The following is a 14,399-nucleotide window of genomic DNA, read 5'->3' on the forward strand; positions in this document are numbered from 1 at the left end:
ATTGCTAAATAGAGCCCTCCAACAATTGTAGAGCCCTCCTTACTAGTGTATAGAGCAGGGGTCAGCAACCTACGACTAGTGTGCCAAAGGTGGCACTTGAGCTGATTTTTGATGGTACGCAGTGGTGAACTGAGCGGCTCAGTCCGCCACTGCTGTGGGGTTCCGGCTGCTGCCCCATTGCCATCTGGGGTCCTGGCCGCCAGCCCCACTCAACACCCACTGCTGGCCTGGGGATCCCTAAGAAACCTCAGGCTGGCAGCGGGCTGAGCAGACCGGTGTCTGAGACCCCAGCTGAGCCACTCAACCCGCTGTCGGCCTGGGGTTCCATTCACTCAGCTGCTAGGCAGGTTGAACAGGACTAAATTCAACAAAATAGGAAAACAAGAGCAACCAATGACAAAGTGCAAGAACCTAGACCAGTGGTCCCCAACTTTTTTCGCCTGGCAGGTGCCAGACAAAGGACCCTGGTGGCGGACAAGCATCCACTGAAATGCTGCCGAAATTTGGCGGCATTTCAGTGGCGACATCTCTGGATGACACTACTTTCGGCGGCAAACGATGTCATCCAGAGGCGTCAGCACCGAAATGCCGCCGAATTTCGGCAGCATTTCAGCAGATGCTCATCCTCTGGCCAGTACACGAGTGCACTGAGAGGCCCCTGCAGGTGCCATGGCGCCCACTGGCACCATGTTGGAAACCCCTGACCTAGCGAACCTCCTGAAGCATGGTGATCGTGTTGATTTAAATGGACTTGAACTGTACAAAGAATTAAGTTGTTGCCACGTGCAAAATCGATGATGGAGATTGTATAGTTTATTCATACCAGCAAACTTGTTGACATATATCCTGTGTATATTGCCACTCATATTCTACTGACAATTCCTGTAAACAGTAGCATCAGGAGAATGGAGTTTCTCAAAACTAAAGCTCATTAAAAACTATCTCCGCTCTACAGTGAGTCAGGAACACTTGACTGGTCTTGCTATTCTTTCAACTGAACAAGACATCACTTTGTCTTTGTCATACAATGACATTATTACTGATTTTGCAGCCAAAAAAGCCAGAAAGATTGCTTTTAATTAAAAACTAATACTATGTTTCAATTACCTCCTAATTTAAATTTCCAATAAAATGTTGATAAATTTTAAAATATATATTCTGCATCATTCTGTCAATCAGAATTTTTTCCATAGTGCTACTTCTTTAGTGCTAGTCCATCAGCAGTACAGTGCTGCTTAACTAAGTTAAACTGGTTTTAATAACATGCATGTGGCAAGTTTTCAATACTGTAAGCTTATGTTTCGTTGCTAAGAGCAAGACAGGCCCAGGGGCACCAGTATAATATCCTGCCTAGGGGCACCAATACATCCTAAGGACGGCCCTGCTGGAGCTCCGCCAGGGCGAGTGGCGGAAGCAGAGTTGATGGGGGAGCCATGGCCGTCAATTCCGTGCCGTGAGGACGATGGTGCTAATAAGCCTCTGTCCCAAATCTGGACCTTAGCGTCCAAAATTCTGGGTGCTTAGCATGAAACTCCCCCCAAGCTTAATTACCAGCTTGGATCTGATCCTCGCTGCCACCATCCAAAATTTCCAGGGTTTTGGCCCCTTCTGGTCTCCCAAACCTCTCTGGAGAGACTCCCAAACTCAGAGACTGAGTCTCACAACAAAGGGAAAGTAAACTCCCCCTTGTCTCCTTCTTTACCTCATCCCCAGCTCTCCCCTCCCTGGGTTATCGGCGATACTGTACTTAAACTCCTGAAGCAAACAGAGAGGGCAATTTACCTTCCCCCCTCTTTCCTCCCCTGAGGCTTTTCATTCAAACCCTAGTCAGCTAAACACAAAGAGATTTTTCCCCCTCCCTTCGTTCCTTAGCCTTAACCAGAAAAACCTCAAACAGGATTTAAAAAGGACAGCTTTATATAAAAAAGAAAGAAAAGACATAAACATATAACTCTGCATCAGATGACATATACAGGGCTATTGCTTAAGAGAAAATAGGAATAAACAGTCTGATTCAAAAAGATATCCAATTGAAACATTCCAGCAAGATACACACATGTAAATTACAAAATACAATATAACCCTATTGCTTTTCCTTTTGTACTCACAACTTGGTAACAGAAGGGTAGAAGAGCCTGAGATAAAAAAAAAAAAAAAACAAAAAACTCTTCCCTCATAGCCGAGAGAAACAAAACAGACAGAACAAAGACAGAAAAAACCCAGAAGTTCCCTCCCTCACTTTGAAAAATCCGGTTTCCTGATTGGTTCCCCTTGTTAACCCTTTACAGGTAAAAGAAACATTAACCCTTAGCTATCTATTTATGACGGGGGGTAAGTCAAAATAAGATACATCGACTTCAGCTATGATATTCCCATAGCTGAAGTTGCATATCTTACATCAACACCCACCCACCCCACCCCACCCCCAGTGTAGACCAGGTCCTAGAATCACTGGTGAATGATAGCCCTTGAACTACTCTAACCTTCAGTAGGTGCCAAAAAACCCCACACCCTTGCTAGGCTGGGGTTTGGTGCGGGATAAAATGCACACACCATCTCTCCTCTCTGATGCATACACGTTACGCATCACACTGTCCATATGCAGAGTTTTGAATGACATGGTCTAAGCACTGCCTCTTGAAAGTGAATTGGCATGTTGGTGGCCAAGCATCTGATCATCAGATCCTGGCTGGGAACGCAGGACTCAAGGGTACAGAGACAGGAAGAATGACAATTTCCTGTAAAATCCTGGATGAACTTAATTAAAGTTATACCCTGTTGAATTAGGTTTAATACCTTTGGAGGGCCATTGTATTCAGCATGAACTTGTGTATATGTTGTTGTGGAATTGTATGTCTTCTCCAGAAGGAGGGGAATGCTACTATACTTTCTCTGTTACCAGCCGTTTGAAGCCACCCCTTGGAGAAGCTCACATAGACTATAATATATATATATTCTTCTTATGGTATTTTTCACTCCATGAATCTGAAGTGGGTTTTAGCCTATGAAAGCTTATGCCCAAATAAATTTGTTAGTCTCTAAGGTGCCACATGGTCTCTTAATTAATTTTGCTGATACAGACTAACGTGGTTACCACTCTGAAACCTGTCACATAGACTAGTTCATACTAGATTTCCCAGGGACCATCAGACAAAGAAAGGATTTTTTTAAAACTGCCTCAGGGCCTTTTTCCTGATCCAGCAAACAGACAGGATCAGTGAGCCACAGCAGGCTCCAATCCTTTGGGAAGGGTTGGCAGGACTGGGCCTATTGAAGCCTCATAAGACTGGTTGCTTGTTCTGAGTTGAAGCTGTGGTGAACTTGTAACTACACCTGTACCCTGATATAATGCAATCCTCAGGAGCCAAAAAATCTCACTGTTATAGGTGACGCCGCATTATATCGGTGTAGGGAGAGGAACCGCTCCCTGCCCCAGCTCATCTCCGCTCTGCTTCCGCCTCCTCCCGAGTGTGTCACCCCCGCACCGCTTCTCCCCCTCCCCCCTTCCAGGCTTGCTGTGTCAAACAGCTGATTGGCTCAGCAAGCCTGGGAGGGAGGAGAAGCAGAGCTGCAGCATGCTCGTGGGAGGAGGTGGAGTGGGGGTGAGCTGGGCTGGGGAGGCCCCAGGGAGGGCTGCAGCAAGTAATGGGCGGGCGCAGAGGAATCGCTTGCGGTAACGCTAATTCAGATATAACGCAGTAAAGCAGTGCCATTCCCTGGAGCGCTGCTTTACTGCACTATATCCGAATTTGCGTTATATTGGACCGCATTATATCAGGATAGAGGTGTACAAAGAATCCCCTTGGGTGACGATTTGAGGGAGTGTTTCTGCCAGAATCCAGGTAGGGTTTGGGGTGAACTCTCATAAGCTTATTACCATGCATGTAGGTTCTTCTTTTGTATTTAGTGTGTTTTTTCTCTGTAGTGCTTTTACTTTAAGAATATAGTAGGCTTGCATAGAAAGTGCCGCATGGTATCTTGTAACTGTACCTGTTCATCGTCTCTAAAGAGAAAGCAAGCAGGTGTGCTTGGGCAGCCTGTCTCTGCTGGGAATAACAAGGTGAAGGCAGGGAACTGCACAGCCTGGAAATACCCCAGTGAGAAGGGAGTGGCTGTGAAGGTGGAAGCCTGAGTGGTGCTCTTGTTGGCCCACCGAGGGAAACAAAGGTGCAGCTGCCCTCAACTGTAGTAGACGTATTTTTCCCAAGGAGCTTAGTGCAGGAGTTCCCCTATTGGATCAGTCTTGGTTCAGTCCTTCAGAGCAGCAAGGGCAAGGGCTATAAGAAAGGATCAACGGCTGTCAGCCTACAGGAGAAGCTGCGTGATGGCTTTGCCAGCATGCAGGTGGCTGGATGCTGCACTGGTAAGAAAATTGTAACTAAAGCCACTCCAATAAGTGAGAGAGATGAATTAAACAATAGTGTTGCCTTTTTCTGTTCCTTGTCTGCTCTCCCGGCTGTGCTCTGATCAAGGTACTATAGTATCACATACTCTTCCCCTCAAGACATTATAATTTTGCTCTGCCAGCCTCCTGGCACCAGACTTGTGCAGTGTGAGAGGCTAACTCTGAGCAGGTAACTACACCCATTCTTGTACTGGTAGTCTCTAGTTTGGAGGGGTGGGGCTAGAATATAGCCATCCCTCCAAAGATACATCTTTCAAATAGGGATCAAATTCCACACCCATGTTTTAAATGTAGGTGCTGTAACTGACACACCAGAGCTGCTCTCCTGACAGCCCGGTACTTTTATTGTAGCACAGAGAACAGGCTCATGGATACTCCTATATGTCCTTCTCTGCAGTGTTTTCCAGATCTATTTTAAGCTGTGTATTTCATAGTTGTAACTAAATGACACTAATAGTGCCATATACTATGTACGCTAAAGCCATCCTCTCTCCAAGTCAGGCCAATAGTGCTTTGCTTATGTAAGATTCTTCTGCTCTCTCAAGTGCCCCTATGTTAATAGTAGCCCTTCCCAGCCCTTCATAAAAGGCTTTTCAGCTGTAGATGCCAGTGTTGTGTAAAGCCCTGTTCTAACAGACTCACATATAAAGGGATGAGGGGGTTTGCCCAAGTTCTCACAGCAAGGCCAGGGTAGAGCCAGAACTCAGGTCTCCTGTGCTCTGTCTACCATAGTGCTTCCCTGTAGATAAAAAGGATGTGGGATTGGTCTTGAGGGCACAACTGGAGTGGCAGAGGGCATCTGACCAGGCTCAAGTGAGCTGGTGTACTACTGAGAGAGAGAGAGAGAAAAGGCAATTTTTTACAAACCCACATTAGCTTCCTCCTTGCATTTTCAGCAACAAAAGAAATGCAAACAGTTCATTAGTTCCTCTCAGGGCTGACTCTGTCAGGGGCAAAGGAAGCTGCACCCTGGCCGACATGACATGAACTCTGCTGAGGGAGAAACACTTAGTTAAATATTTCTAATTCAACACAACACAGGTTTGGGAAATTGCCGTAATTACTGAAGAAGCTATCCCTGGTGCCAGGTAGCATTTCCTCTGTTAATTAATTATTTTGCATGTCCTTGTTCTCCAAAGAAGATGAGTAGCTTCTCTCCTGGCAAAGAACCATCAGCACTTCATGCAGAACTTTGAACACCGTTTTGGTTGGAGATAATGACATCATTTTTCTTTTCGTCTCTTTCCTTAGTTTTTAATTGCTAAGAATATTTGCATGAAAATGGGCTCTTTGTTTCTTGAATCCATCTGCTCCTGCTGTTTATTTCCCACCTGAACCAGAATCTGTTCTTTATTGCATCACAAGTGATTTCCCCTACAATCATTAGTGAAGCCAGGAGGAGGACTAGAATAACTTCAGGAACAGATTAAGTATCAGAGCCACTGAATTTATTAATAAGCATGTGCCACTTATATAAACATAAGTCTGCACAAACATAGATTTGCTTGTTCACTTTTGGTCACATTAGTGCATACAGAAGTGCACAAACACACACCCTTGTATCATATACATGCTCCCATAAACACACTTTGCTGCACACAAAACTGGTTGTTGTTTATTACTCAGAGTGTTCTAGTTGGACATGGCTTTTTACAGACACACAAGTAGCTGTGGTCCTTGTTCCGAAATACAATTGTGGGGGCAGATGTGAACAGACACATAAAATGGAGCAGTTACAATCCTAATCGACCATGAGCCAAATGGGTGTTAAGGAGCTACTGGAAGGATGAGAAGGTGGAGCTGTGGCTCAGAGGAAGTGAGGAAGTAAAGACATAATGCTGGAGTGGAAGGAAGCACTCAGGAGATGAGGGCACAGGGTGTATGAGCAGGTGAAGACAAGGACTGATGAGAAGGCAGGTGGGAGCTTTAAACCTGATGCAATAAAGCCTTCCTCTCCATTGCCTTGCATTGTGTGTGATTGTTTTCACCTGTGCAAAGTGGGCATAAAGTATAGAGTCAGCCTGGTAGTGTTTCCACTCTGGTGAAGGGTGGGACTGCATATGGGGTGAGGTAGTGGAGAATAAAGGCAGTAACTATGAGGCTGAAGAGGAGAGGACATTAGTGAAGGAGGCAAAGAGAAGCAGCTGATGTTAGCTGTCATTTTGGGTAGACTGGAGATCAGAGAGGCAATGAGGCCATGCACCAACCATCTCCACCCATAGAGATGCTCCCATGTTTCTGTTCAGAGAGCAGCATAAGAACACACAGTGCTTCACAAATTCCTGGATGAACAAGGTTCCTGTGCTTATTTACTCTAGACCCAGGGCCAGTAAAGGTACGTAGGTGTCTAAATCCCATACTTAGGCACCTCAGTCTGAGTTTTGGCTCCTCTGCAACCTGCAAAACTCCTGCTGAACCTTGTAGGTATTTAAACTCAGTTGGCACTTAAATTTTCAGGTAAAAGGTCCTTGGTATCTGTGTTCCAGCCCTGGGCATGCACACTGCTGCCTGCTGTTTGATGGCTGGATGCCTCTCTCAAGCCGCAGAACAATTCACAAGTTGGAGGAAGATAGACATTCTGCCAAGTGCATGCAGGGTCTGATGTGGTACAAGTACTCAGAGGCCACCTACCAGATCAGTCCCATTCAAACTCCAACCTGAGGAGATGCTGGTATTCAGCACTTTGATCTAATCATTACACTAAGAGTCAGACTCATCTGGGATGTGGGAGACCCAGGTTAAATTCCCACCTCGCAGAAAAGTGCTCGAACAGCTGAGCAAATGGGATATTTTGATGTAAAGTTCTCTCCTGTTAAAGCTGCTCCACTGTGAGTCAATAATGAGAGTGTCATTGGAGCAAGGGGACTGGAGGCAGGGTCTCCTGCATGGGTGCTCTAACCACTGGACTACAGAGTCATTCTCCCTTTGTCTCTGGCTCAAGTGACTCTTCCACTGTGGTGAAATATTTAAATAGTCATTGTGCCAGAGAGAGAGAGAGACTGTGAGAATGACTCTATACCCAGCGGTTAGGGCACCCTCCGGGGAGGTGGGAGACCCTGGGTCCAGTCCCCTTGTTCCAAACGCTTTCACTGCTCAGCCTTGCAGTACCTAAGTCCCAGCATCCATGGAGCTCAGCTGGACTTACGGGCACTTAGCACTCCTGAGAATCACCATAGTCTAAATTGGATGTTTGTGCTACACAAGATAGTGGTGCAGGTGAAGGAACAACTAGCAGGCACACTGGAAAGGCTTACAAAAGCAGTGGTTTCTAGGGATGGGGTTGGAAGAGGGGAGCTTATGCTGCTCTCTGCTAGGAGTTTGGGAATAAAGAGGTTCATCCTTATCTCACAGTCCCTGCATAGCAGCACAATGTATCTTGGCATCACATTTGAGAATCGTGTTTTCTCTTTTTAAAGAAACAGTCAAGATGTTCAAGGCCTAAGTTTGGCTTTCACTTAGCCTTGAGCCACCAATCCATTGGTGAGTCTTCTCTTAAAATCAGATGAGCATTTTTGTTTCTAAAAGTTAGAAGTTTTAGGGCTTGTCTATATGGGGAAATAATCCAGAATAGTTATTGTGAAATAGCTATTCCTTACTAGGTCCCCATGTAGCAACTCTTATTCTGCAGTGAGTGCCTTTGCAGGGGTTTGCTTAAGCCACTTCAAAGTTTGAAGATTAAACCATATAATCTCTCCACAGTGCCCCTTTAAATAAATGGGTAGTAATAATGATGCAAGTTTATAGTAGTTAGCATGTCTGCACCACTTTTCATTTCCAGCATTTTACATGAAACCCCCTCAGTATTATCCCCCTTTTTGAACTGATTGGGCATAAGGTTAGGCAACTAGGCCATGATCACCCAGTAATTTGGTTATGAGTTTAGTAGCGTGAATCCGACATTCTTTATAGTGTTTTATGAGGCTGGGAGCATGAGAGTAAATATCCAGCATTTGAATATATAAAGGTCCAGCACAGACTAAGTGCTAATAAGTGAGACCTACCCATGTAAGCAAAGTATATAGAGCATCAATTACTGTTGCTGCTGCCTAGGGGGTAGAGCTAGAAGGACTGATTAGTTCACTTTAGGAATGGGAAGCTCCGCTTAGTATTTGACCACTGTATTGAAATAAGAATGAGTTGCCAAGGAAACAAGAGCTGAACCTACCAGGCTGAGTACTCTGCAGTGACTGCATGAAATCATGCCGTGCCACTCAGAAAAATGAACAGTAGCATGCTCTATGGGTCTGTGAGCAGTGTTAAGTTAAGTTTGCACTGCATTTCCACAAAGCTGTCTTCTGCCATTCCAGCCTGTCAGAGCTCCTCTCACCCCAAGGATCTGACACAGACTTTCCTTCGTTACTATAAAATCCTGTATCCCTCCTCCTTGCACCTTCCCTGATTTATGTACTTGATGGGATTCACTGTGCTGCCAACTTTGCTTTGTGTTTCTCTTCATGAGTCGTATTGCAGATGTCATAGCCTCATGCAGCAGGAGGCAGGAGATGGAATTAGATTCAGAGCAGAGAGAGACTGTAAATAGCCTGTGCTTGTCAGAGCAGGTTTAATTTTGAGTTCGTTTTCTGCTTGGCTATTATTTTATTTGATATTTGAATGGCTTCCTGTGACAAGCATCTAACCATCCTACAGCAAAATCCCTCATGAAATCAAAGGCTGATAGTATCAGCTCAGGTAGGTGTTGTGCAAGCTTATATTGTATAGGAATTGCTAGACTGGCTCAGACTAAGGTCCACATAGTCCAGCATCCTGTTTCTAATGGCAGCTAGTACCAGATGTTGCAGAGGGAGGTTAAGAAACCCCACACTAGGCAGATGTGGACTATCTGCCCCACAGGAAAGTCTCATCCTAACATCTAATATTATCTTCAGCCCTGGAGCATGAGGTTTTTATATTGCTTCCATAACTCTTTTGTTAGCATCAGTCTAACTGGATGTTCTTGTTATCCATCTAAGCAGCCACTTCCTTTTTTGAATTTTGCTAAATGCTTAGTCTCAGTGTCACAGTCTAATTACATGCAGGTGGAAAAAAAATTCCTTTTATAAGTTTTGAATTTTCAGCCTTTTCAATTTCACTGATTGTCCCCTTGTTCTTGTGTTGAGACTTTTTCCCCACTTGTGGCAATGCATTTCTGTCATGCCCTGCTTCTGCTATTCCTACTTGGATCGCTCCTGAGCAGAAGCTGCCACTTGTCTTGTGGTTTTATGAAGGGTAGAAATGAAGAGTAGGATGCAAATCAAAACTGGATTTTTTTTTCACTGGTGCCTAAATGTAGGATTTTCTCCTGGGTCTCCAGTGCAAAAAAGCTAATGCACGAAGTACATACTTCTCCACCATATAGGTCACTGTGTCTTGTGCCATTGATTTAAGTGGGAGTGGGATCAGTGAATTTGAATGTTACTACCCAGTGGCAACAGCTCTGATGGAAAATGCACAAGTCTGATCCCAAATCACCATCCATCTGCTCAAGACAAATGCCTCAGTGCCGGGGACTGCCAGCCCAGCTGACAATATTTGATTTTTTTGTGTTGTGTTTTCAGTAGCTATAGGAAACTAGCCAGAAAAGTTCCAGTAAATCAGCTGCTAAGTCAGTAACAGGGACTGGGCGATAGGACCTGAATCTCAGCTGTTACTGAGAAGAGCTATGTCTAGCTTCTCTGGCTTTCTCTTGGCTGGTTTGGCATGAGGCTGTCTAGCAGCACCACAGGGCTTGGGTTCATGTCAGCTGGATAGACACAGTAGAATCTGACAGGCTGTCAGTGCTCCAGGGACAGAGAAGCAGTTACTAGCTGACTTTCCTATCTTGCTGCTGGTTTTCTATTTTCTAGGAAGCATATTTACTAGTCTATATGCAGCTGCAAGCTGGCAGGACATGGCTGCACTCTCACTAGCACATCATGCACCGATTACCACAAGCCTGGCTGCTCTCATGTGGCATCATGCAGGTGCTGGCAGTATGACACCGTGCTATATTAGTGTGGCTAATTATACTGTACTTTTTAGGCGAGTTTGCCCTATGGGTGCAAAACTACAGTACATTTTTGTAGCTAGAGATCCTTTTGGCATTGGAATAGCCTGAGAAAGCAGAACTGTTCCTCTCGGGTGAGTGCCGCAATGCTTTCTGAGGGTGAGATTTCTGAAAAAAAGGAAGGGTGGAGAGGTGGGATTTGATTTAATGCTGGCTGATGACTGCTGCCATAGGTAAGGTTGCATCTTGCTAAGCCAGGTGCATTTGTTCAGCTGCACTTTAAAGGGAATTTCCCCAAATAAGCTTCAATGTGTCTGTGTAAAAAAGCCCTGACTTGCCTTTTCGACACTTACTGGGAGCAAGGCTAGGAGAGGAGGAACAAGTTCTTCCGCTCAGAACCGGCAACACCTTGACTACACATGGTTGCAGATAGGGGAAAGAAGAGGTACTCACTTATTTAAAGACGTTAACAGGAATATGCCCCATACTCAACATGGAGTGGGGCCTGATTGCTCAAAATGGGAGGCATTTGCATTACTTGGGCACAGGAGAATTTTTCTACCAGATCAGAGCAGTAGTCCATCTAGCCACGTGTCTAATTTTTGACAATGGCCAGCACCCCATGCTTCAGAGGAAGGTGGAATTCCCCATAGTGGAATAACCTGCTGTCACATTGTGGAGTGGAGTGCAGTCCAGACCAGTGAAGAGTTGTCACTTCTTCCCCGTAACTCTGAAATGCCTTAAAAGCTTTGCTAGAGTAGCTCTCTACCTGGGACGTTCACAATTAGCAACAAGCATGCACTCTGTCTATATATTGAGCAGCCCTGGGCCAACACTTTTAATGTTGAAGCCTGCCTGCAATACCACTCATCTCCACCAGCCTTGGCTAACAAGTGGTAAGCTGACTCCAAATTGGGTAAGATGCTGATGAGAAAGAGCTCTAATGTAGCCATTTTTAACCTGAAGGGTCCTTCCTCTTCTTTTTTGCAGCTCTACAGGATTGGCCCTAATTCTGTAGCATCTGCTTTCAGGACTTTGCACTCCGGCCAACCCTTTTCTGGCTGAGAGGCATTGTCTCAACTCTTGCAAGAGCTGTCTGGCAACAGGCGCAATTTAAGACACTTCCCTTCCTTCCCCCTCCCCGGAGCTCAGCACGCTACCTCTGGAACAGATGGATAACTTGAGTCTCCCCTGCTGGCTGTCAGTTGCCATTTTGCATTCACACTCCAGCCCGAGTCTTTTAAAACAGAGATGACGGCACTGGGGTAGGAGGGGAAAGAGAGTGTTTATAAATTTTTATTTATTTTTTAAAAAATAACGATTTCATTTCTTGGCGTGTGTACTTGTTTCCTTAGGTTAAGTACCAGGCAGAGACAGACAATGTGAAACAGCTTTCCCTGGCGGCCTTGTGAAGCAGGACAGGAGTGTAACAGCTGGGGAAAGGGGGCCCTAAGAATTGAAATGCTTGGTGCGCTAGTGCCCATCAAATGCACACATACATTCTAACACTTGGTTTGGATTAACATCTAAAATTACTGAGAGATACAATTTCAGCACTTAAATATACAAACTGAAATCCAAGCACTTGAACACGATTCTTAACTCTAAGTTCAAAGTTATTGCACATAAGACATTTTAATATATTTCAGGCTAGACGCTGTTGTTCCTCTCTGAACTTTGTTAGTCAGTTTCTTTCATTAAGCATATAATTAAAAAACAAAATGAACATGTTTTGAACACCTTCAAAATACTTATCTATTAGTGGTTTTAATATACATAGCTCTCAAGCGCCAGTGAGCTAAACGCCAGTTTGGAGGAGAAGAGCGAAAGAGATGGATAAAAGGTTTAAAGCCATGGCACTACATTTTGTAGAGACAGGCCAGTTCCATAGTAAAAGAGAAGTGTATGGAAAGATCCACAGGAAGCTTGAATGCGAAAACACAGAGAATGATCAGCCACACTTGAAAAGCCTACAGCTGAGCCAGTGCCCTCTACGTGCCTTAGGATTCCATCTGCCCACTTTGCATCGTCCGAGATCCCACCTCTCATTCTATTTACCTTGACCAGAAGGCTAAGACTCTTTTCCATGTCCAGCTATCCCATTCCTACTTTTCCAGGGGGGAAGAGGGTGTGTGCTGCAGTGCAGTGCAAGGCCCTTCCTCTTCTGCTCAGAGTCTGAGCCTGGTTCTTCCAGTGCCCTCCTAGCCCCTGCCATCTCTGGGGCTGAGAACCAGGACCAGGAATGGAAGCTAGGTCTCCTGCACAGCAGTGAAGAGCACTAGCCACAGGCTCAGAAGGCCAGTCATGGATATTCCAATGGCTTAGTTCAGTCTTAAGAAAAAACAAAACATTAACAAGTGTAGCTAGACATTTCCTCTGCTAACTCCCCTCCTGCCAATGACACATGTGCTAGCACAACTGCTTACTATGTGGGCAGGTGTGATGGTCAAGCTGCTTGCTAAATGATATCACAGCTGATTCCTATGGGAATGGTGGTGGTGTCAATTAAACAAGAATCTGAACACACAGGTTGTTGTAATTTTTCCTGGTTGTAAATACAGCAGGGAGGGCATGCCTGTTGTTAATACCTTGTGTACACATTAGCAGGGAGGTAGAGCTCTGGAAAGCAAAGGGCTACAAATGATTTGTGTGTTTGTTCCTTTGTTTATATTTTGGATGCGCTGACCTCTGCAGCAACATAGGCCTCTTAGCGGAGGCAAACACCTCCAGTGGAGCTTTTCACTGCTGAACTGAATCCTAGCACAACCACTGCAGCCTTGAGCCTGGTTGAAGGACACCAGTGCCTCAATAACTGTCCAAAACTCAGAGGCAAGCTCCACCATCTCAGGGGAAGGAGGGGCTCTACATGGCTAGAGCGCATCGGGATTAGAAAATTGCTTCTTTGATTCAAAAACATATTTACAGGTTATTAAACATGCACAACTGGAAGCAAATCCAGTACGAGAGACAAGCAGGCATGAAGCAAACAAAAGAGACCAGAACAGCCCCAAAAGGCAGTGACAACAGGTGGGATGTAAAAGTGAGCTTTTTGAATGAAAGGTCAAGTGTGTGTTATGCCTTGTGAGGTGATGCTGAAAAAAATCCAATACAAAACACAAACGCTAAGAAAAACAGAACAGTTCAAGTAGCGCACTGACTGAGAAGGTCATCCCTTTCGGGAGTGGCACATTCAACTACAGTGTCCCCTCGTCGGTCATGGTCAATTATTCTTTCCTCAGAAGATCAGGAGAAATAGCTGAATAAAGGGGGATAAGCTGTCTGTGTGTATTTATTAGAGAGAGATTGGGTGGAAGGAAATGTAAAGCGTTCCGCACAGCAAGGTGCATTTATCATCACAGCTGGCTACATAACAGTGTTTTCTAATATGGGATCATTGCAAGCACGTTACTTGGGTTTACTGGGATTTTAGATTTAAAAAAATTTTTTTTTAAGAATATGCTGTAGCAAATTGAGCTTCTGGTTCAGCCTTTTAGACCTAATGTCACATAAGATCTGGAATACCCAACGTAAGCCAAGCTGGCTGCTGCTGTTTTACCCCACACTCTCTCACTGCACTGGGGCATGTTTACACTGCACACACATGCACAGGCTTTCAAGGCACATGCCTATATGCCCACAGGGCCACACATCTGATTGCTGGGGGCCAGTCCATCAAACTGAAATTAACATAGCTTGGGTCTAATCCAGCTTCCAGTTAAGTCCCTGGCAAAATTTACAATGATGTCATGGGAATAGGATTAAGCTGTGTGTGTGTGTGTGTGCGCGCGTGCGTGCTATAAGTATCTCCATCAAAAAAAGCCCCCCAACCTTCTTAAGTCAAGAGCAGACACCCAGTTTGCGATCATGGAGGCTGCACTGAAAATAGGGGGTAGGTGGCTGGTCTGCGAGTGGAGAGATGGCTTTTCTTTCACTGAAGGAATGTCATTTTCAGGTCTGTCTTCATCTTCAGTTGCACTGTATCCCCATGCTCCTCACCAAGTTGCTTCCTAT

At 45.1% G+C, this 14,399-nt stretch overlaps 1 protein-coding gene and 1 long non-coding RNA gene across 3 annotated transcripts in view; both read left to right on the forward strand.

Moving 5' to 3' along the window:
- The window catches only part of TYSND1 (trypsin like peroxisomal matrix peptidase 1), a 33,783-nt gene that overhangs the window by 18,211 nt on the left and 1,173 nt on the right, over positions 1-14,399 (forward strand). The window lies entirely within an intron of this gene.
- Positions 3,665-4,432, forward strand: LOC142047804 (uncharacterized). Its single transcript, XR_012657060.1, has 2 exons — positions 3,665-4,120; positions 4,168-4,432. It is a non-coding gene; the product is annotated as an uncharacterized LOC142047804 (long non-coding RNA).

This window comes from Chelonoidis abingdonii, chromosome 15 (assembly GCF_003597395.2).
Source record: "Chelonoidis abingdonii isolate Lonesome George chromosome 15, CheloAbing_2.0, whole genome shotgun sequence".
Classification (NCBI taxonomy): Eukaryota; Metazoa; Chordata; order Testudines; family Testudinidae; genus Chelonoidis; species Chelonoidis abingdonii.